The sequence below is a fragment of the Pan paniscus genome, chromosome X (assembly GCF_029289425.2).
Source record: "Pan paniscus chromosome X, NHGRI_mPanPan1-v2.0_pri, whole genome shotgun sequence".
Taxonomy (NCBI): Eukaryota; Metazoa; Chordata; class Mammalia; order Primates; family Hominidae; genus Pan; species Pan paniscus.
Window position 1 is genome coordinate 62994634 of NC_073272.2, and position 24702 is coordinate 63019335.

The 24702-nt window shown below is 38.2% G+C and overlaps 1 protein-coding gene across 12 annotated transcripts in view; it reads right to left on the reverse strand.

Annotated features, from left to right (window-relative positions):
- The window catches only part of SPIN4 (spindlin family member 4), a 215906-nt gene that overhangs the window by 96543 nt on the left and 94661 nt on the right, over positions 1–24702 (reverse strand). The gene's annotated exons all lie outside the window — the stretch shown is intronic.

Consider the following 24702-nt stretch of genomic DNA (forward strand, 5'->3'; position numbering starts at 1 on the left):
GTTAATGGCAGCTACAGAGAAAGGTCAGGTCACCTACAAAAAGAAGTCCATTAGACTAACAGCAGACCTCTCAGCAGAAACCCTACAAACAAGAAGAGATTGAGGACCAATATTCAACATTCTTAAAAAAAAATTCCAAAACCAGAATTTCATATCCATCCAAACTATGCTTCATAAGTGAAGGAGAAATAAAATCCTTTTCAGACAAGCAAATGCAGAGGAAGTTTGTTATCAGCAGACTTGCCTTATAAGAGCTCCTGAAGGAAGCACTAAATGTGGAAAAGAAAAACAGTTACCAGTCACTAAAAAAACACACTGATGTAAAAACACACCAGTGACACTATAAAGCAACCACACAAATAAGTGTGCAAAATAACCAGCTAATATTATGACAGAATCAAATCCACATGTCAATACTAACCTTGAATGTAAATATGCTAAGTGCCCCAATTAAAAGTCACAGAGTGGCAAGGTAAATAAAGAAACAAGACCTAAAACTATGCTGTCTTCAAGAGACCCAGGAAGTAAGACACAGGAAGACAAACACCTCATGTTCTCACTTATAAGTAGGAGATAAATGACATGTAAACATGGACTTAGAGTGTAGAATAATACACAATATAGACTCAAGGATGGGGATTTGGCAGATGAAATATTAATTAATGGATACAATGTACATTATTCTGGTGATGGATATACTAAAAGCCCTGACTTCACCACTATACAATATATCCATGTAACATTATTACACTTGTACCCCATAAATTTATACAAATAAAATAAAATGAATACAGTCATACAGCCTACTGGTATGCATGTACAATGTGAAATATAATAACAGTATATTATTTTTATTTTTCTATTTTTTATTATTGATATATAACATAAATTTTAGTATTTTAAAATGTGTACTTCAGCAGTTTTCAGTATTTTCACAATGCTGTGCAACTATTACCACTATCTAATTAGAGAACATTTCCATACTCCCATGTTCATTAACATATACTCTCCATCATCTTCATCTCTAAGTCATTGGCAAACATTTATCTACTTTATATCTCCATGAAATTGCCTACACTTGACATCCTTTTTCTTCCAGGGAGCATCTTTTCAACATTCATCCATTTTGGAGCACATATCAGTAATTAATTTATTTTTATGGCCCAATATATTATTGTTTTGCTAGACCACATTTTGTTTAACCATTGATGGACTTTTTTTTGTGTACAAGATTTTGTTTGAACATATGGTTTCAATTCTTATGGTTATAGAGTTAGGATTAGAATTGATAGGTCACATTGGCATTCTACAGTGAATTATTTTATAAACTGTGAAAGTATTTTCCATAGCAGCTGCACTATTTTACATTCCCTCCTTCAATATATGAGGATTCAAATTTTGCAAATCACCAATACCATTTATTTCCTTATTAAAATATTTATAGCCATCCCAGTGGATATAAAGAATACCTTATTGGTTTGCATTTCCCTATATGATTAATGATGTTGAACATATTTTTGTGTGTTCATTTGTCATATATACGTCTTCTTTGGAGAAGTATCTATTCACATAATTTGTTTATGTTTTAACTGACCAAATTATTTTTGTTTTTCTCTTTTTATTGTTGTTTTAAGTGTTCATTATATGTTATGTACACTAGACTCTAATCAGATATATTGATGGCTTGAAAAGGTTTTCTCTAATTCTGTAGATTGTCTTTTCATGGTAGTGTCCTTCAATGTACAAAATAAATTTTGAAGTCAAATTTATCTATATTGTCATTTCTTGCTTGATCTTTGTGTCATACTTAAAAAAGGTGCCTAATCAAATGTCATTAAAATTTTCATTTTTTATCTAAACATTTTATACTTTTACCTCTCACATTCAAGTCTTTGATACATATGAGTGCAACTCCATTATTTTGTATGTGCATATCCATTTGTTCCAGGACCATTTGTTGAAAAGGCTATTCCTTCCCCATTAAATTGTCCTGGCACTCCTTTTTAAGATCAATTGAATATTAATGCATGGGTTAATTTCTGCACTCTGAATTCTATTATATTACCTTATATAGGTCTACCCTTACGACAGTAGCACATTGTCTTAACTACTATAGCTTTGTAGTAATTTGTGAAAATGGGAAGTGTGGTTCTCCAAATTTCCTCTGCTCCGTCAAGATTGTTTTGGCAATACTGAGCCCCAATTTTCCAATTTTATGATTAGTTTGTATGTTTCTGCAAAGAAAAGACTATTGTGGTTTTGAAAGGGATTTCAGAGAAACATAGAGGAAAAGACAAACTTTATTTCCCTCTATGCCCACCTAACACAGCACAGAACACTGCACTTCTATTATTAATATGTGAGGATTATTTCCTCACACACCAAGCAATTCTTCAATGGACACCAACTGGGTATTCCATTATTCAATTCTGACAGTATTTAGTTGGGTTGGATAGTGTCAGATCTTGTGAGATATCACAAGATCATATCTCACAAGATCTAGTGTGCTAAATCTTGTGAGATGGAGCCCTCACAGGTTGACGCCTCTATCTCACAGGAATGTCCCCGCTTCAACACTAATTGGAAGTAGCAGGTTGTCACCTGTACTTCTGTGTGTCCAGCTATGTATCAGAATTCCCATAGCTCCCAACTTAGGTTTAATTGGGTAGGACAGCTTGTGGAACTCAGGAAACATGTACATTTACTAATTTAGTATTTTTTTAATGGAATGGATTTTTAATTTCTATAATTTTTTAAATTATACTTTAAGTTCTAGGGTACATGTCCACAATGTGCAGGTTTCTTACATATGTATACATGTGCCGTGTTGGTGTGCTGCACCCATTAACTCGTCATTTACATTAGGTATATCTCCTAATGCTATCCCTCCCTTCTGCCCCCACCCCACCACAGGCCCCAGTGTGTGATGTTCCCCACCCTGTGTCCAAGGGTTCTCATTGTTAAATTCCCGCCTATGAGTGAGAACATGCGGTGTTTGCTTTTCTGTCCTTGTGATAGTTTGCTCAGAATGATGGCTTCCAGCTTCATCCATGTCCCTGCAAAGGACACGAACTCATCCTTTTTTATGACTGCATAGTATTCCATGGTGTATATTTGCCACATTTTTTTAAACCAGTCTATCATTGTTGGATATTTGGGTTGGTTCCAAGTCTTTGCTATTGTGAATAGTGCCGCAATAAACATATGTGTGCATGTGCCTTTATGGCAGCATGATTTATAATCCTTTGGGTATATACCCAGTAATGGGATGGCTGGGTCAAATGGTATTTCTAGTTCTAGATCCCTGAGGCATCGCCACACTGTCTTCCACAATGGAAGAACTAGTTTACAGTCCCACCAACAGTGTAAAAGTGTTCCTATTTCTCCACATCCTCTCAAGCACCCGTTGTTTCCTGAATTTTTAATGATCGCCATTCTAACTGGTAGGAGATGGTATCACATTGTGGATTTGATTTGCATTTCTCTGATGGCCAGTGATGATGAGCATTTTTTCATGTGTCTGTTGCCTGCATAAATGTCTTCTTTTGAGAAGTGTCTGTTCAAATCCTTAGGTCACTTTTTGAGGTTTTTGTAGGTTGCCTGTTCACTCTGATGGTAGTTTCTTTTGCTATGCAGAAGCTCTTGAGTTTGATTAGATACCATTTGTCTACTTTGGCTTTTGTTGCCATTGCTTTTGATGTTTTAGTTATGAAGTCCTTGCCCATGCCTATGTCCTGAATGGTATTGCCTAGGTTTTCTTCTAGGGTTTTTATGGTTTTAGGTCTAACATTTAAGTCTTTAATCCATCTTGAATTAATTTTTCTATAAGGTGTAAGGAAGGGATCCAGTTTCAGCTTTCTACATATGGCTCGCCAGTTTTCCCAGCACCATTTATTAAATAGGGAATCCTTTCCCCATTTCTTGTTTTTGTCAGCTTTGTCAAAGATCAGGTGGTTGTAGATGTGTGGTATTATTTCTGAGGACTCTGTTCTGTTCCATTGGTCTATATCTCTGTTTTGGTACCAGTACCATGCTGTTTTGGTTACTGTAGCCTTGTAGTATAGTTTGAAGTCAGGTAGCGTGATGCCTCCAGCTTTGTTCTTTTGGCTTAGGATTGTCTTGGCAATGCGGGCTCTTTTTTGGTTCCATATGAACTTTAAAGTAGATTTTTCCAATTGTGTGAAGAAAGTCATTGGTAGCTTGATGGGGATAGCATTGAATCTATAAATTACCTTGGGCAGTATGGCCATTTTCACATTGATTCTTCCTATCCATGAGCATGGAATGTTCTTCCATTTGTTTGTGTCCTCTTTTATTTCATTGAGCAGTGGTTTGTAGTTCTCCTTGAAGAGGTCCTTCACATCCCTTGTAAGTTGGATTCCTAGGTATTTTATTCTCTTTGAAGCAATTGTGAATGGGAGTTCACTCATGATTTGGCTCCCTGTTTGTCTCTTATTGGTGTATAGGAATGCTTATGATTTTTGCACATTGATTTTGTATCCTGAGACTTTGCTGAAGTTGCTTATCAGATTAAGGAGATTTTGAGCTGAGATTATGGGGTTTTCTAGATATACAATCATGTCATCTGCAAACAGGGACAATTTGACTTTCTCTTTTCCTAAGTGAATACCCTTTATTTCTTTCTCCTGCCTAATTGCCCTGGCCAAACTTCCAACACTATGTTGAATAGGAGTGGTGAGAGAGGGCATCCCTGTCTTGTGCAAGTTTTCAAAGGGAATGCTTCCAGTTTTTGCTGTTTCAGTATGATATTGGCTGTGGGTCTGTCAGAAATAGCTCTTATAATTTTGAGATACGTCCCATCAATACCTAGTTTATTGAGAGTTTTAACATGAAGGGCTGTTGAATTTGTCAAAGGCCTTTTCTGCATCTATTGAGATAATCATGTGGTTTTTGTCTTTGATTCTGTTTATGTGATGGATTACGTTTATTGATTTGCATATGTTGAACCAGCCTTGCATCCAAGGGATGAAGCTAACTTGATCGTGGTGGATAAGCTTTTTGATGTGCTGCTGGATCCCGTTTGGCAGTATTTTATTAAGGATTTTTACATCTATGTTCATCAGGGATATTGGTCTAAAATTCTCTTTTTTTGTTGTGTCTCTGCCAGGCTTTGGTATCAGGATGATGCTGGCCTCATAAAATGACTTAGGGAGGATTCCCTCTTTCTATTGATTGGAATATTTTCAGAAGGAATGGTACCAACTCCTCTTTGTACCTCTGGTAGACTTTGGCTGTGAATCCATCTGGTCCAGGACTTTTTTTGGTTGGTAAGCTATTAATTATTCCCTCAATTTCAGAGCCTGTTATTGGTCTATTCAGTGATTCGACGTCTTCCTGGTTTAGGCTTGGGAGGGTTTATGTCTCCAGGAACTTATCCATTTCTTCTAGATCTTCTAGTTTATTTGCGTAGAGGTGTTTATAGTATTCTCTGATGGTAGTTTGTATTTCTGTGGGATCGGTGGTGATATCTCCTTTATCATTTTTTATTGCACCTACTTGATTCTTCTCTCTTTTCTTCTTTATTAGTCTTGCTAGCGGTCTATCAATTTTGTTGATCTTTTCAAAACACCAGCTCCTGGATTCATTGATTTTTTGAAGGGTATTTTTGTGTCTCTATCTCCTTCAGTTCTGCTCCGATCTTAGTTATTTCTTGCCTTCTGCTAGCTTTTGAATACGTTTACTCTTGCTTCTCTAGTTCTTTTAATTGTGATGTTAGGGTGTCAATTTTAGATCTTTCCTGCTTTCTCTTGTGGGCATTTAATGCTATAAATTTCCCTCTACACATTGCTTTATATGTGTCCCAGAGATTCTAGTAGGTTGTGTCTTTGTCCTCATTGGTTTCAAAGAACATCTTTATTTCTGCCTTCATTTTGTTATGTACCCAGTAGTCATTCAGGAGCAGGTTGTTCAGTTTCCATGTAGTTGAACAGTTTTGAGTGAGTTTCTTAATCCTGAGCTCTAGTTTGATTGCACTGTGGTCTGAGAGACAGTTTGTTACAATTTCTGTTTTTTACATTTGCTGAGGAGTGCTTTACTTCCAACTACGTGGTCAATTTTGGAATAAGTGGGATGTGGTACTGAGAAGAATGTATATTCTGTTGATTTGGGGTGGAGAGTTCTCTAGATGTCTATTAGGTCCGCTTGGTGCAGAGCTGAGTTCAATTCCTGCATATCCTTGTTAACTTTCTGTCTCGTTGATCTGTCTAATGTTGATGGTGGGGTGTTAAAATCTCCCATTATTACTGTGTGGGAGTCTAAGTCTCTTTGTAGGTTTCTAAGGACTTGCTTTATGAATCTGGGTACTCCTGTATTGGGTGCATATATATTTAGGATAGTTAGCTCTTCTTGTTTAATTGATCCCTTTACCATTATGTAATGGTCTTCTTTGTCTCTTTTGATCTTTGTTGGTTTGAAGTCTGTTTTATGAGAGACTAGGATTGCAACCCTTGCTTCTTTTTGTTTTCCCTTTGCTTGGTAGATCTTCGTCCATCCCTTTATTTTGAGCCTATGTGTGTCTCTGCATGTGAGATGGGTCTCCTGAATACAGCACACTGATGGGTCTTGACTCTATCCAATGTGCCAGTCTGTGTCTTTTAATTGGAGCATTTAGCCCATTTACATTTAAGGTTAATATCCTTATGTGTGAATTTGATCCTGTCATTATGATGTTAGCTGGTTATTTTGCTCGTTAGTTGATGCAGTTTCTTCCTAGCATCGATGGGCTTTACAATTTGGCATGTTTTTGCAGTGGCTGGTACTGGTTGTTCCTTTCCATGTTTAATGCTTCCTTCAAGAGCTCTTGTAAGGCAGGCCTGGTGGTGACAAAATTTTGCAGCATTTGCTTGTCTGTAAAGAATTTTATTTCTCCTTCTCTTATGAAGATTAGTTTGGCTGGATATGAAATTCTGGATTGAAAATTCTTTCCTTAATAATGTTGAATATTGGCCCCAACTCTCTTCTGGCTTGTGGAGTTTCTGCCGAGAGATCCACTGTTAGTCTGATGGGCTTCCCTTTGTGGGTAACCCAACCTTTCTCTCTGGCTGCCCTTAACATTTTTTCCTTCATTTCAACTTTGGTGAATCTGAAAATTATGTGTCTTGGACTTGCTCTTCTCAAAGCCTTATCTTTGTGGCATTCTCTGTATTTCCTGAATTTGAATGTTGGCCTGCCTTGCTAGGTTGGGGAAGTTCTCCTGGATAATATCCTGGAGAGTGTTTTCCAACTTGGTTCCATTCTCCCCGTCACTTTCAGGTACACCAATCAGATGTAGATTTGGTTTTTTCCCATAGTCCCATATTTCTTGGAGGCTTTGTTCAGTTCTTTTTACTCTTTTTTCTCTAAACTTCTCTTCTCGGTTCATTTCATTCATTTGATCTTCAATCACTGATACCATTTCTTACATTTGATTGAATTGGCTACTGAAGCTTGTGCGTGCGTCATGTAATTCTCGTGCCATGGTTTTCAGCTCCATCAGGTCATTTAAGGTCTCCTCTACACTGCTTATTCTAGTTAGCCATTTTTCTAATTTTTTTTAAGGTTTTTAGCTCCTTGCCATGGGTTCAAACATCCTCCTTTAGCTCGGAGAAGTTTGTTATTTCCGATCGTCTGAAGCCTTCTTTTCTCAACTCGTCAAAGTCATTCTCCATTGAGCTTTGTTCCATTGCTGGCGCGGAGCTGCGATCCTTTGGAGGAGAAGAGGCACTCTGATTTTTAGAATTTTCAGCTTTTCTGCTCTGGTTTCTCCCCATCTTTGTGGTTTTATCTACCTTTGGTCTTTGATGATAGTGACGCACAGATGGGGTTTTGGTGTTGATGTCCTGTTTGTTAGCTGTCCTTCTAACAGTCAGGACCCTCAGCTGCAGGTCTGTTGGAGTTTGCTGGAGGTCTACTCCAGACCATGTTTGCCTGGGTATCACCAGCAGAGGCTGCAGAACAGCAAATATTGCAGAACAGCAAATATTGCAGAACAGCAAATGTTGCTGCCTGATCCTTCCTCTGAAAGCTTCATCTCAGAGGGGCACCCGGCTGTATGAGGTGCCAGTAGGCTCCTACTGGGAGATGTCTCCCAGTTAGGCTACTTGAGGGTCAGGGACCCACTTGAGGAGGCAGTCTGTCCATTCTCGGATCTCAAACTCTGTGCTGGGAGAACCACTACTCTGTTCAATGCTGTTAGACAGGGATGTTTAAGTCTGCAAAAGTTTCTGCTGCCTTTTGTTCAGCTATGCCCTGCCCCCAGAGGTGGAGTCTACAGAGGCAGGCAGGCCTCCTTGAGCTGCAGTGGGCTCCACCCAGTTTGAGCTTCCCAGCCGCTGTGTTTACCTACTCAAGCCTCAGCAACGGTGGACGCCCCTCCCCCAGTCTTGCTGCCGCCTTGCAGTTCTATCTCAGACTGCTATGTTAGCAATGAGTGAGGCTCCGTGGGCATGGGACCCTCCGAGCCAGGTTTGGGAAATAATCTCCTGGTCTGCCATTTGCTAAGACTGTTGGAAAAGCACAGTATTAGGGTAGGAGTGTCCCGATTGTCCAGGTACCATCTGTCATGGTTTTCCTTGGCTAGGAAAGGGAATTCCCCAACTGCTTGTGCTTCCCGGGTAAGGCCATGCTCTGCCCTGCTTCAGCTCACACTTGGTGGGCTGCACCCACTGTCCAACAAGCCCCATTGAGATGAACCTGGTACCTCAGTTGGAAATGCAGAAATCCCCCATCTTCTGCGTCGCTCATGCTGGGAGCTGTAGACTGGAGCTGTTCCCATTTCGCCATCTTTAGAATTGTAATACAAGATAGCCAAAAAATGCAGCCAGAAAGAGCATTTCTCACCAAGAGACCAGACCATTAAGAAGACTGGCACACTCTGAACAGATCTTCAGAAGGAAGGCACTGAGTATATACAGAGGAAGGATGCAGATCTTGAGCTGAAGGGAAAGGAAGCTGGAAACCCTGCACAGGGCTGGCAAGCAACCGGACTCATTCATGATCCCAGTGGCTCTCCTAGGGAGGTGGTATGTTAAATAGCCAAGAAGTGGCTCAATCTCACCATAGACATCCAGAATCTGAACTGCCAGGGACCTCATGACTCCCATGGACGTTTGAGCTGGCAAGGAGAGCTGCTTGGAGAGGTGGCAGGGACAGAACTCCAGTCTGTGTGAAGCTCAGAGAATTTGACACAGGAAGGGCTGCATGGCCAGTGATGCCCATCCCCCAAGGCTTGGCATGCTCCTCTAGGAGACTTTGGAATTTGTTGACTGTTGGACCTGGACAGAGCAAGAATGTCTTCCCTGTGGGATGGGGCAAATTTGATCTGAGAACCCTCCTGTCTGCCAGCCTCTTCCAAGATCCCTTCCTGGCTGTCCTCGATGGTAGAACAGTCTTGAACACCCGACTTTGGTGCATCCCAGTCACTGCTGCCATATCTTATTCACTGGCAGACTCTGCCTGTCAGAGAGCTTCAGCAGAAGGGTTCCTGCCAACATATACCCACACAAAGCATCCCCCCACCACTTTGCAAGCACACTCACCTGCAGTTTCCCTCTACTACTTTGTTGGTGTACACTCACCTGCAGACACCAACCCCTACTTTGCATTGCTGGTGCACACACAAGTCTGAAACTTATAGCCCTTCTGCCACTGGTGCATGCACATGTGCACTTCACAGCCACAATCCTGACACCACCAGAGCATGAACGTGGACCCCATTGTACTGCTGCTGCCACAAATACAAACTCATGTGAGGAGTCTGCCACATCACCACCACGACAAGCATGCATGCATTGACTCTACTGCACTGCTGCTGGTGAATGCATGTGCATGGATCCCAATGCATAGCTATCTCCCACTCAGGTATGCACACACAAACCCTACCATCCCACCACCGTGAGCAAGTGCATGTGAATGCAGACACCAATGCCACTGCTACAATGAAGTGCTTTTGCTGGCACTGCCTATGAGAATGTTGTTGCCAGCAGATTGAGAAAAACTTAGATGCAGTTGGTTCTTACCTTCAAAGGGCCAAAGAACAATGTCATGTGCCTAGACCCAGGCCGCCAGTTACAGCACATTGCCCAGGAGTGCTGAGCTGATCCTTGACCCCTACAATCATCTAGAGAAACAAAGCCAGTCAATCGAACTCAACTTACAACACAGTCAAATCCACAAGGGCATCAAAGAAAGTAAAATGACTATCCAAAGGACAGAAACTTCAAAGATTAAAAGAGGATTAGCCCACCCAGATGAGAAAAAAAAAAAAACAGCCCAATAACTCAGGTATCTCAAAAACTAGCATGTCTTCTTATCTCCAAATGACTGTACTAGCTTCCCAGCAATTGTTCTTAATGCTGAAACTGCTGGAATGAAAGACATAGAATTCAGTGTCTGAATAGCTATGAAGATTAATGACATTCTGGAAGAGTTGAAACCCAATCCAAAACATCTAGTGAATCCAATAAAGCAACACAAGAGCAGAAAGATAAAATTGCCATTTTAAAAAAATTGAACTATCTAATAGCGGTGAAAAACTCACTGTGGGAATTTTATAATACAATTGGAATTGTTAAAAAATAGACCAAGCTGAGAAAAGAGTATCAGAGCTCAAAGACATGCTTTGAATTAACTCAATGAGTTAAAACTAAAAAAGAAAGAATAATACAGAATGAACAAAACCTACCAGAAATATGGGATTATGTAAAGAGACCAAACTGACAACTCATTGGCATCCCTGAGAGAGAGGAAGAGATCAAGCAACTTCAAAAACATATTAGAGGATATTGTGTACAAAAATACCTGAACCTCACTAGAGAGGTCAACATTCAATTCAGAAAATGAAGAGAACCCTGCAAGACACTATGAAAGATGACAATCCCTAAGATACAGTCATTACATTCTCCAAAATCAAAGTAAAAAAAGTATTCAAGGCAGGTAGAGAGATGGGCAGGTCACCAAAAAGGGAATCCCATTGTATAAGTCCATTTTCACACTGTTATAAAAAACTGCCTGAGACTGGGTAATTTGTTAAAAAAAAAAAAGAAGTTTAATTGGTTCACAGTTCAGCATGGCTGGAGAAACCTCAGGAAACTTAAAATCATGGCAGGAGGTGAAGGCGAAGCAAGGTACCTTCTTCACAAGGTGACAGGAAGGAGAAGTGCCGAGAAAAGTGGTAAGAGCCCCTTGTAAAGCCATCAGATCTCATGAGAACTCACTATCATGAGAACAGCATGGGGGAAACTGCCCCCATGATTCAATTACCTCCACCTGGTCTATTCCTTAACACTTGGGGATGTTGGGAATTATGGGGATTACAATTCAAGATGATATCTGGGTGGGGACAAAAAGCCTAACCATATCACCCATCAAGCTAACAGACTTTTCAACAGAAATGCTACAAGCTACAAAATACTGGGGCCCTATATTCAGAATTCTTAAAGAAAAGAAATTCCAACCAAGAATTTCATATCCAGCCAAACAATGCTTCATAAGTTAAGGAGAAATAATATGCTTTTCAGACAAGCACGTACTAAGGAAATTGAGACAAGCATGTGCTAAGGAAATTCACTATCACCAGATCTGCTGGATAACGAATCTTTAAGAGAGTTGTAAACATGGTCATAAAAGAATCATACCTGCTAAAACAAAAACACATGTAAGCACATAGTCCACAACCACTATAAAGCAACTACACAATCAAGTTTGCATAAGAACCAGCTAAAATCATGATGACAAAATCAAATCTGTACATATCAATATTAATCTTTAATATAAACAGGTTAAACATCCCACACAAAAGACACAGAGTGGCAAGCTGGCAAAGAAGCAAAACTCAACTATATGCTGTCTTCAAGAGACACATCTCACATACAATGATATCCATAGGCTCAAAGTAAATGGATAGAGAGAAATATACCAAGCAAATGAAAAACAAAACCTAGCAGAAGTTGCTATTCTAATTGCAGACAAACAGACTTAAAACCAATAATGATCAAAAAAGATAACAGACCAACTGAAACAAGTTGGTTCTTTGACAGAATAAAGAAGAGTGGTAGATCACTAACTAGACTAATAAAGAAAAGAGATACAAATAAACACAGTCAGAAATGACAAAGGGGCCACTACTGCCAACCCAACATAAATACAGAAAAACCTGAGACTAGCACAAACACCTCTACGTGCACAAACTGGAAAACCTAGAAGGAATGAATACATTCCTGGAAACACACTACCTCCCAAGATTGAACCAGGAAGAAACTGAAACCCTGAACAGACCAATAAGTTCTGAAATTGCATCAATAATAAAAGGCCTACCAACACCAAAAAGCCCTGGACCAGACAGAGTCACAACCAAATGTTGTAAGATATATAAGCAAGATATGTACCAATGCTACTGAAACTATTTCAAAAATTGAGGAGTGTCTTCTCCCTAACTCATTCTATGAGACTAGAATAATTTGAATATGAAAACCAGGCAGAGCCACAAAAGAAAGGTAAAACTTCAGGCTAATAATCCTGACAAACACAAATACAAAAATATTCAACAAAATACCAGCAAACCAAATCCAGCAGCATATCAAAATGCTAATTCAGCACGAACAAGTAGGCTTTATTTCTGTGATACAAGGTTGGTTCAATACATGCAATCAATAAATGTAATTTATCATATAAACTAAAACAAAAACCACAGGATCACCTGAATAGACACAAAATAATAGAAACACTAAAAGGAAAGTGACATAGAAAAGGGAAGTTAGGTACAAAAACAGCTTGATTGTTTACAGCTTGGTGTTTGCCTTATTTGAGCATGGCTTGAACAGTTGCCTGCCTATGATTCGTTGAAACTCTATGACTGGTACAATAGTAGGTTACAGTCTATTTACACCTCCAGTTAGGTTACAGTTCACCATGTACAGAGAAACCTTCAGGACAAACTTAAAATATGTAAGGAGGCAGTTTTCGGCTAGAAGGCAGTTTTAACAAATCTCCCCTTTCGGTCAACTTCTCAATTTTGAGAAATTGACTACATCTTTAGGTGTTGACATAATTGTCACCATCATAAGTAGACTTATTTGTTCTCAAATCCTACTGATAAATTGAATAAGGGGTATTGTAAGGTAAGAACAAGAAAACAAAACAGTAGGAAAAAACTGATTACCTCTGGTTACCTTTTCGTAAGGGTTAAAGCAGAGGGGGCTCACTTATTATGTCAGAATCTCCTGTTTTCAGGAGAACAACAGCAGCAAAAAAAAAAAGAAAAAAAAAATCCACCAGTGTCTTTTGGGATCTATCTTCTTCCTTAAAGTTTCAGTTTTCTTACATCGCATTTAGCACAAGTAACCCCACTTTGGTTTGTTCTCCTGGGGCTTAGTGCAGGAGCTTAGTTCAGAATAATGGCCTCCCATAATTGTGGTCAATAATTCCTCCCTTTTTGTCAAGTTCTCACTTAGATGAGCGTGTGACCAAAACTTGGGGCTTTAGCACTACTCTCGATTATCACCATTTTGAATTTCTGGTCTTAGTACATCATTCGTAGCTTATGGTGTCCATATGATTATGCATTTTGAGTTTTTGTTGATCCTGTGAAAGAGATATTTGATATTCTATAGGTGACTGCATGCATGCATTTTAAAATTTGAGCGAATGCATGCACCACCAGACTACTATTATGACTATCACAAGAATAACAACAAAAGTTTGAAGCATGTTCCCTAGCCAGGGTCCCCATGAACCACACTAATTAAAATCAAATATGTCAACAAATGAACCAGACAAATAGTCTATTCATGTTAACCAAGCAGCCTGTTTGTCAATCCCCTGCAAGTGTATCTCTATAATACCTGTGTGCCACAAGAAGTGTCAGCAACTGCACAGATTCTTCCTTGTTCAGCCAGTAGGTAATCTAGAGCAACTCTATTATTGACCACAACTTTAGCAAGATAATTTACAGAAGTCTGTTTGCTACCATGGCCGTTGTAGTAAAATCTGATAAAGAGAGTATTATTAGCATTGAATTTCTAATTATTTCCTCATTTACATTTACACCTGGCCATGGAAAAAGGGACATAATAATGTCCATCTAGAATGATGAAGGCCTCTTGTTAATGTTCTTTTTGACTTATGATGTCAATTAACAAGAGTGGACCAGTGTTCTATTTCTGACTGATTATGGAGCAACAAATATGCCATTAAAATTCCTAGCCCACACTGGCCTTTCATTTTTCATCCATTAAGGCACAAAGTTGTCCATATATACAGTTGGCTACAAAATACATCACAAATAAAAGTATATCCCATAGGTGCACATGGGCCCTTTTTCTCATTCTATTTTTTCCTAGAGACATAAGCAGGAAAAAAATTAAGAGAGGTAAGAGTCTGATGATGGCAAAGAAGTCTTAATCTGTGATCTTGGAAAATTTGTCCATGTCCACAATACCATCTGCTTCTGAGGAGAACACTCCTGGTTAGCTTTACCTTGAGTTCTCTGATGAACGTACATTTCTAAAAGTCTGGAGGGGCCTTTATGAGTTGTGAGATGATGAACTAAAGGTTCCTGGTCCTAAAGTTTTGCTGCAGGTGAGTGAAGGTGGGTGCAACGCGTGGGTGGCAAAAGCAGTCTCTCTGATGGATTTACTGAAGACAAAATGTTTGAGCTCTATATTAGAAAAGTAAGATTGTCCTTAGTTGGAGGATCATGGAAAGCTTCCTTTACTTGTTGAAAATACATTTTGGCATAATGTATTAAAACCTTGATGATTCTGCTCAAATCAGAGTTTAGGAGTGGGAGTTACATGAGGTTATACTACTGTGAAGAGAGGTCTTCCAGTGACTACTTCATAAAGGGTCAGTGTATGTTTTCCACTGGAAGTGGATCTGATTGTCATCAGACTGAAACATCTTTAACCAAGATAATTCAGTAGACTCGGTTAGCTTTGCCTAATGCTATTGTGTTTGTAATACCTCATTTCAACTGTTTTCCAAATTATCCAGTGAAATAAGTACCTCTATCACTAAAGATTTATCCATGCATACCCCACGAAGAAAACACATTTCCTAATAACCTTTTAGCTATTGTTGTAGAATCAGCCTTCTTGCATAGGAAAGCTTCTATACAACCAGAAAACATACACGAAAATGGCAATTAGTAGGAAAAATAAAAACAAAAGTTAAATAAAATAAAGAATAAAAAGGGAACACAATGTTTAAATCTAGTGATTTTCCCAAATAAACAGAAATGATCAATAGTGAAAAAGTTCTAGAGTTGCAAGAGACCTCAAGGGGTCCTTCAAATAGGGCTATTACCTCATTTATATTTACATTAAGCCATGGAAAAAGGGACAAAACAAATAATGCCCATCCAGAATGGGTATTACCCAAGAGACTTAATCTTTTAGGATAATGGATGGAAAGAAGCTAAAAAACACTCTCATTCTAAAAATACTCCTTAAGCTAATAAAAAGAGCAAATGAAAAATGCAAATGTTTCATGCTTAAGTAATTGTAGTATTGTCAAAGCTTATTGGAATGGAGATTCAAAAATTTCCTGGGGAGCTTATTCTAGGATTTAAATATTCTTTCTGACCCAACGTTCTCCATTCTATCTAACAAACATTTATACACTATAAACCCATTTTCTCTATTTCTGTCTTCTGGAGAAAAGAAAAATGCCAGTCCGCTACCAGAAGACAATTTACGTGCCTACAGACAGCTGAGCCTTCTTTTCCTTTATAACAACACTCCATGGTAGATAATAATCAAATGCATTATTCAATCTTTTTCTGTCTTGGAGTTTCAATCTCATCTACAGCCTCTAGTGCTCTGAAATCAAGTAAATGACTTCCGGAGTAAATCTCTTTGAGAAATGCTATAAAAAAACTTTCTTATAAATTTACAGGTTAGCAGTAGTCAAAATTGGGTACTTAGGATTTATCATCCCTCAAGCTATTTAGTTGGTATTACATTTAAAAGTTACTGATTCTGCCTACAACCAGAATCAGCAGAGCCTGCCATTCCATTTGCATTGCTTATATGGTCAATTACTGCAGTCATAGGCCAATCCCATTGCAATTTTTCCCTTTTTCTAAGCAGGAAAAGAAATCCCAACAACTTGAGTTGCTTTTATATGGGTATAGAGTCTGGTTCCAGTTAAATACATTATTATGGAACTTATTGAATAAAGGCAAGTATCTCCCAGCTCACAGATTTGACCTTGACCTGCCTCACCTCTCACAATACACAACTGTTTAAGCTTTTTCATATAAAGACAGCCACACAATTTCCTATTTATGTCAACTATTATGTTAAAAACATTTAATTTTATTTAATATATTTTTAACTTGTCTAAATTTTCTAAACATTTTTACATCTTTCCTACCTCGTGAAGAACAAAAGTAGGCACATGAGTATGATAATCCTTTGATCCTTGTATGGAATGGTCACATATAAAGGAGACTATTATTGTAGTGGAACATCTATATCAATGCTATTACTATTAAAGCATTTTAGCAGTAAAAAAAATAAAAGAAAATGGAAATTAAAATCTCTCAATAAATGTTCAAATGGCCTAAGGTTTTGATTATCTTCCCAGGGTTATGGATTTAACAAACCAAACTTTGGTCACAAACCATATTAACCATTTAGAACAGTCACCATACCAATAACTTTAAGATATAATTTGGATCATTTCATTTCTTCTATGATTGAGTCATGGACTACAGAGCTTTTAATGGAAGCTTTAAAGATTCAGAAAGGACCAGGCAGCTGTTTAGGCTCTGCATGAGTAGATGCTTAAAACTGGATTTATATCCTCTGAAATATCAGTTTGGTTTCACCAGTTCAAGGTCATAGCACTGTATATTAAATAGGTTATCATTGGTAATTTGACTTGGACCACTGAGTTTATTCAAATTGCAGATCAGTACTGTCTTATTTAGCACTAAAATCTGGAAAAATATTTTCTTGGAATTCAATTAATTTTTGTCTTTTGTGGTTAGCAGTTTTATATACCAGTTAATCTCTTCATTAGAGTTCTTGTAATTATTACCCAGCCCAAGCAATACTAAAGTTATTAGAAACTCATAATCAAGAGTGCCTGTCAGGGTCATTTCCATCCTTTCCATGAGCTTCGTTGAAGAAGGATTTTACTTGCTTGTAAAGAGCTTTCAGAAAACATGTCAGAATTAAGCAATTACCTGTAAACAATAGTTAATATGGTCATGGTTAAAGGCACAATTGACAAGAACATCGAGTTATTTCTGTGGTCCACAATAATTTAACATAATAACCATCATTATGACTGATAACCTATACTGAGACATATCAGAATTTTAGGAATATCATACAATTTTGTAATGCATATAATAGCATATCTATAAAGCTATAACTTGGAGATTAAACATTATGTCTTTTTTGGCAATGCTTCCCATATAATTTAACATATCAAAAAAGGCTATTTGTTATTTCTCTTTTGGAAGCTGCAGTGGCTTTTGGTAATATCCCAAAGTTAAAGATCAAAAAGACTTAATTTTAGAATTTAGTATTTTATTCTGGAAAGTTTGTCAAATACCAGGTATTTAGGACACCTAATATTAAATTAAAAGTTTAAAACACTAATCAAAATGATATCACAGATTACTGTAAAATAATATTCATTTAGTGAAAGCAATAATAAAATGGTTTTTAAGAAGCAAAATCCTTTATTCTTTGATAGAGAAGACACTCAGTTTTCCAATCAAAAAATCTATAAAAGCATGAAATAGAATCTGCCTCTCCTTTCCTTTTTTCTTTACTGTAGTTTACTTTAAAAGTGAAAAAAACTCTATCTGATAAATATTACATGAATGTCTTGTTTAAATGAGAAAACAAAATTTTACTTTTATATTAGTTTATTATCAATACTAAAGATAGTTTTGACAAATTGTCATAAACAGATCCATCTATTCTCAGGTTTTGACAACAGATTTCCATAAAACTTTTATAACCTCTTACAAATTAAATTTTTTTATTCCTCAACTTTTTAGATTCCTTTAGTTTTATCTACATTATTTTTCTCCATTTTGAAACATTTAAATAACCTTTAAACTAGACAAAATTATTTTTCCTTTAGGAAAAGCCATATCCTCAAACCTTTTTTGAAAACTTCCTCATGAAAAACACATCTTACTTTTCGAATACTCTCTGCATATAGAATTGTTTCTTATATTGAGTAATTTTAATTACATATATTAATCAAAATTTTGACTCTATCCCCAATTTCCAGTGAAAAACCAAGGAAGTAATTAATTTTGAACTATTTTATACAAGTATTTATAAATGAAAACAATTTCATAAGTTTTTAGGAAGATGTTTCTTCAATTTTTTAATTAACAGGTCTAAATATATTTACCTTTTCTATACCATCTAAAAATTAGATGCCAAAGTATATGAATTGCAACTGAAACATATGTTTAATAATTAATATTTCAGTATTTTCACTAACCCACAATTGACTCAGTTTATGATTATCTATTATTTAATTTAACATGTGTTTAAGATTTTAAATTACTAAGAAGAATTTTGAAATGATGACACACATACCCTTCCTAACATCTTCCCCAGTTTTCCTGGTTCCCAAGAAGCTACCTGGCACTCAAGAAAAGGGATGAAGTGCAGGACCTGTCTTGGCTCTAAATTTACATATCAAATACAGAGCTCAGGACAGAGGACAGGTCTGTGAAGAGGATGTCCTGGTGTTGGGGGAGTAGGGAGAGATAGCAGTAGGAGATACACCTAATGTAAATGACGAGTTAATGGGTCACCATTTTGTCAAAGGCCTTTTCTGCATCTATTGAGATAATCATGTGGTTTTTGTCTTTGGTTCTGTTTATATGCTGGATTACGTTTATTGCTTTGCATATGTTGAACCAGCCTTGCATCCCAGGGATGAAGCCCACTTGATCATGGTGGATAAGCTTTCGGATGTGCTGCTGGATTCGGTTTGCCAGTATCTTATTGAGGACTTTTGCATCGATGTTCATCAGGGATATTGGTCTAAAATTCTCTTTTTTTGTTGTGTCTCTGCCAGCCTTTGGTATCAGGATGATGCTGGCTTCATAAAATGAGTTAGGGAGGATTCCCTCTTTTTCTATTGATTGGAATAGTTTCAGAAGGAATAGTACCAGCTCCTCCTTGTACCTCTGGTAGAATTCAGCTGTGAATCCATCTGGTCCTGGACTTTTTTTTGGTTGGTAAGCTATTAATTATTGCCTCAATTTCAGATCCTGTTATTGGTCTATTCCGAGATTCACCTTCTTCCTGGTTTAGTCTTGGGAGGGTGTATGTGTCCTGGAATTTATCCATTTCTTCTAGATTTTCTAGTTTATGTGCATAGAGGTGCTTATAGTATTCTCTGATGGTAGTCTGTATTTCTGTGGGATCGGTGGTGATATCCCCTTTATCATTTTTGATTGCATCTACTTGATTCTTCTCTCTTTTCTTCTTTATTAGTCTTGCTAGCGGTCTATCAATTTTGTTGATCTTTTCAAAAAACCAGCTCCTGGATTCATTGATTTTTGAAGTGTTTTTTGTATCTCTATCTCCTTCAGTTCTGCTCTGATCTTAGTTATTTCTTGCCTTCTGCCAGCTTTTGAATGTGTTTGCTCTTGCTTCTCTAGTTCTTTTAATTGTGATGTTAGGGTGTCAATTTTAGATCTTTCCTGCTTTCTCTTGCTGGCATTTAGTGCTATAAATTTCCCTCTACACACTGCTTTAAATGTGTCCCAGAGATTCCGGTAGGTTGTGTCTTTGTTCTCATTGGTTTCAAAGAACATCTTTATTTCTGCCGTCATTTTGCTATGTACCCAGTAGTCATTCAGGAGCAGGTTGTTCAGTTTCCATGTAGTTGAGCGGTTTTGAGTGAGTTTCTTACTCCTGAGTTCTAGTTTGATTGCACTGTGGTCTGAGAGACAGTTTGTTATAATTTCTGTTATTTTACATTTGCTGAGGAGTGCTTTACTTCCAACTACGTGGTCAATTTTGGAATAAGTGGGATGTGGTACTGAGAAGAATGTATATTCTGTTGATTTGGGGTGGAGAGTTCTGTAGATGTCTATTAGGTCCACTTGGTGCAGAGCTCAGTTCAATTACTGGATATCCTTGTTAACTATCTGTCTCATTGATCTGTCTAATGTTGACAGTAGGGTGTTAAAGTCTCCCATTATTACTGTGTGGGAGTCTAAGTCTCTTTGTAGGTCTCTAAGGACTTGCTTTATGAATCTGGGTACTCCTGTATTGGGTGCATATATATTCAGGTTAGCTCTTCTTGTTGAATTGATCCCTTTACCATTATGTAATGGTCTTCTTTGTCTGTTTTGATCTTTGTTGGTTTAAAGTCTGTTTTATCAGGGACTAGGATTGCAACCCCTGCATTTTTTTGTTTTCCCTTTGCTTGGTAGATCTTCATCCATCCCTTTATTTTGAGCCTATGTGTTTCTCTGCACGTGAGATGGGTCTCCTGAATACAGCACACTGATGTGTCTTGACTCTATCCAATGTGCCAGTCTGTGTCTTTTAATTGGAGCATTTAGCCCATTTACATTTAAGGTTAATATCCTTATGTGTGAATTTGATCCTGTCATTATGATGTTAGCTGGTTATTTTGCTCGTTAGTTGATGCAGTTTCTTCCTAGCATCGATGATCTTTACAATTTGGCATGTTTTTGCAGTGGCTGGTACTGGTTGTTCCTTTCTATTTTTAGTGCTTCCTTCAGGAGCTCTTGTAGGGCAGACCTGGTGGTGACAAAATCTGTCAGCATTTGATCATCTGTAAAGGATTTTACTTCTCCTTCTCTTATGAAGCTTAGTTTGGCTGGATATGAAATTCTGGGTTGAAAATTCTTTTCTTTAAGAATGTTGAATATTGGCTCCCACTCTCTACTGGCTTGTAGAGTTTTTGCCGAGAGATCCACTCTTAGTCTGATGGGCTTCCCTTTGTGGGAAACCCGACCTTTCTCTCTGGCTGCCCTTAATATTTGTTCCTTCATTTCAACTTTGGTGAATCTGACAATTATGTGTCTTGGAGTTGTCCTTCTCAAGGAGTATCTTGTATCTCAAGGAGTTCTCTGTAATTTCTGCATTTGAATGTTGGCCTGCCTTGCTAGGTTGGGCAAGTTCTCCTGGATAATATCCTGAAGAGTGTTTTCCAACTTGGTTCCATTCTCCCCGTCACTTTCAGGTACATCAATCAGACGTAGATTTGGTCTTTTCACATAGTCCCATATTTCTTGGAGTCTTTGTTCATTTCTTTTTACTCTTTTTTCTCTAAACTTCTCTTCTCACTTCATTTCATTCATTTGATCTTCAGTCACTGATATCCTGTCTTCCAGTTGATCGAATCAGCTACTGAAGCTTGGGCATTCTGAAGATTTCTTTTCTTGTTACTTTGTTGTCTGGCATTGGCATTGTGACTATACTGGCCCCACAGTATATGCTAAGAATTATTCCCTCTAATTCTATGTTTTAGAATAGTTTGAGGAGTAGTGCCATTCATCCTTTAAGCATTTGGTAATATTTTTGAGTGGTTACATCTAATCTTGGCTTTTCTTTGTTGGAAGTTTTTAAGATACCGACTAAATGTCTTTATGCCTTTATGACAGCAGTTTCTGTCATTCTAGGAATTTGTCCATTTCATCTATGTTATTCAATTTGTCATACAACTGTTCACAGTATTTTTTATGACACATTTTATTCTTTTATCATTAATAGTAAAATCCTCTTTTGCCAAGGGTCTCAGTGTGCATGCTGGGGCATTGACTTCAACACTCAGCCAGATGGTCTGCACCTGTTTCTTAGTCTTCACTTTCTGTTTACCTAGATACTCAAAGTCAGCCAGAAGTCATATCTTTGGGCCTGTTCAGGTCTCTGTTTGGCATGCCCACATTTCTATGCATGCATTTGTCTTTTTAGTATCCCCCAAATTGGTTGAAACATTTCCAAGCCCATATGCATTATTCACTCCTCATCTTTTCCTCTTAAGTTTGTTGGACAATCTATTGTTTGCCTAATATCCATTATCTCAGGCTGGAGCAACTAAAACAATTGTATTTAAATGTTTTTGAGTCATGTCCACAGAAAGTGGTTTTTAATACTGAGTCCTAAATCAGGCAAAATAATGACTACATTTTCAATTTGGGTGTTCCAGGGACAACAAAACATGTTAAAGAGTGACTATTCTTTGGGAATATGGCTTTGAAAGATGTATACCACTGACATGCTCTCTTTAGTATCAATAAGGTGAACTGTTATATTTTCCACGGGTTCAGACAAGCTGGAATATAGGGAATAGTATCAGTAGAAGTTAAAATGGATAAAGCTCCCTATTCTTAATGGTATTCAGCCATTTTTCTCCATTTTATTCCCTAGGTTTCTATACACATTTGATTAATTTACAGAGTTCCTACAGTGTTGATTGTGAGTTTTTTTTCCCTTGCTTTTTTCCCTCAAAGTTCTTAGTCTACCATTTTACTGACATAAATTGTATTCAATTTTTAAAAATCTTTAGCTGCAGCCTGGGTGCGGTGGCTCATTCCTGTAATCCCAGCACTTTCGGAGGCCGAGGTGGGCGGATAACCTGAGGTTGTGAGTTCGAGACCAGCCTGACCAACATGGAAAAACCCTGTCTTTACTAAAAATACAAAATTAGCCAGGTGTGGCGGCACATGCCTGTAATCCCAGCGACTCAGGATGCTTAGGCAGGAGAATCGCTTGAACCCAGGAGGTGGAGGTTGTGGTGAGCCAAGATTGTGCCATTGCACTCCAGACTGGGCAGTAAGGGCAAAACTCTGTCTCAAAAAAAAAAAAAATCTTTAGCTGCATAAATGACTACACTTCTGCTGTGTTATTGACTTTTCATAAATGTTTTTGTGGTAACTGTTTTTTACCTTGCACCAAAAAAAAAATAAAATGGAAAAGAGTGATGCACCTCAGTGCACTTTCTTCCCAGTGTGCAGGCCAGTCAGAGGTTCTCTGGGGACCCCTTTATACTTGGCTGTCTCACTCCCCCTCTAAGGAAGTACATCTAACTGCCATTAGAATAAAGATAAGCGTAAGGACGAAGACCAATCTTAACTGCTTCCTGCTGACAGGGGGCGCTGTTTTGGGGAAAACTGCAGTCAGAGCTCCCTTAAAGGCCTATGTAAGGGTTCCCAGCAAAAGGGACTATTCTCTCAGGTTCCAGTTGCATGACCGTTTGTAGTTGATGGCCTAAAGCCAAGAAGAGACAAACCGGGTTATTACAAAACATGTATCAAAATGAAACAAGGGGAGGGGTAAGGACAGTTTAAAAATCCCGAGGCCTTTTACCAGTTGGCATAGGGAGAGGAAGCCTGAAAGCCTGATTGGTAAAACAAACAAACAAACCAACAAACAAACACCTTGACCCTTTTGCTGGCATGTTGGGCTTCTGGGTTCCCTTCCCTTGAGCCCAATCTTAAGCCAACCAGTTTAAGGTTTGGGAAATTAACTCTTTCCAGTTTGGAGGATGCATCTGAGGGTAGTGTCCTATAGTATGGAGACACAGTTACCTATCAGTGAAGAGAGGACAGAGGAGGAGAATAGAAAAAAGAAGGAGCTTTTCAAAGGAGTCCCAGGGATCAGGATGCATTTGAAATGGGTACAGACTCAAGATGAATGGCCACCCATCTAGAAAGAGGGGAGCAGGCATTCCCAGTTCCCTTCTCTTCCTAGCAGATGCCCAGAATGCATTAGGGAGAGAAGGAAGAGCATCCTCTTTCCCTTTTCTGTCCTTGCATCCCCAAGTTCTGGGAACCTTGGCAGGTGCCACTCATGGGTGCCAAAATGGCTTGCAACCATGAAGCAGGGAGGGCCTAGAGAACAGAAATTATCTGCTCTCATCTATATCTCTATGACAACTACTGTCAGTAGCTTTGACGTTCCCTAGACCTCATTTATGCCATGGATACTAGCATTACTTTTATCCATGAAACAAGAGGCTTGGCTTGATTGGCAGGAATTAGCAATGCTCGCCTGTGCTGCACATTTTAACCTCCGTTGTCATCTGTCTCTGGATCCCTTAGGTCCAGTTTTCTTCCTAAGGCTTTGACCTGAAGCTTGGAATTGAGTTTGGGAGAAAAATCTGTCTCGGGGGTTTGCATGGACTCTTATAATAAGCCAAATGCTAAGGTGAAGCTGTAGAATTGAGTCCTCCTTCAACAAGGGAGACAAAAAGATGTCTTGTGACATGACCAGATTAACTGGTGGCTATAGTTATGCTTGGTAAATTTGGGTGCAGGGTGCTTGTATTTGGTTAGCTCCCTTGGTCTTGTTTTCCCAAAAAGGAAAACTCCAAGTGGTGGGCATCCTATTTATTCCCATTACCTGGCAGGATTTGCAGGATAATTGCTCAGAACTTCAGTACTGATCCAGATTTTTACATTACCCATCCCTCTTGTTATTTCTGAGGTGCAGCCAGAGATTGCTGATTGGTTCACAGGAACAAGTAGGGTTAGTTTAAAATGTAGGCAAAACTTAAAAACAACTAGTGAGTTTAGAATTTAATGACAAATGTATGGTAAGTTTTGAAACATAATTTCTTTATATCTAGTTCTAAATTTTGCTAAAAAACTCAAATCATGATAGGGCTAAGTGGTTTGCAAAATAGACTTTAGTCTTATATTTGGCCTGATTATTTGCATAAAGTGCAGCAAGAATA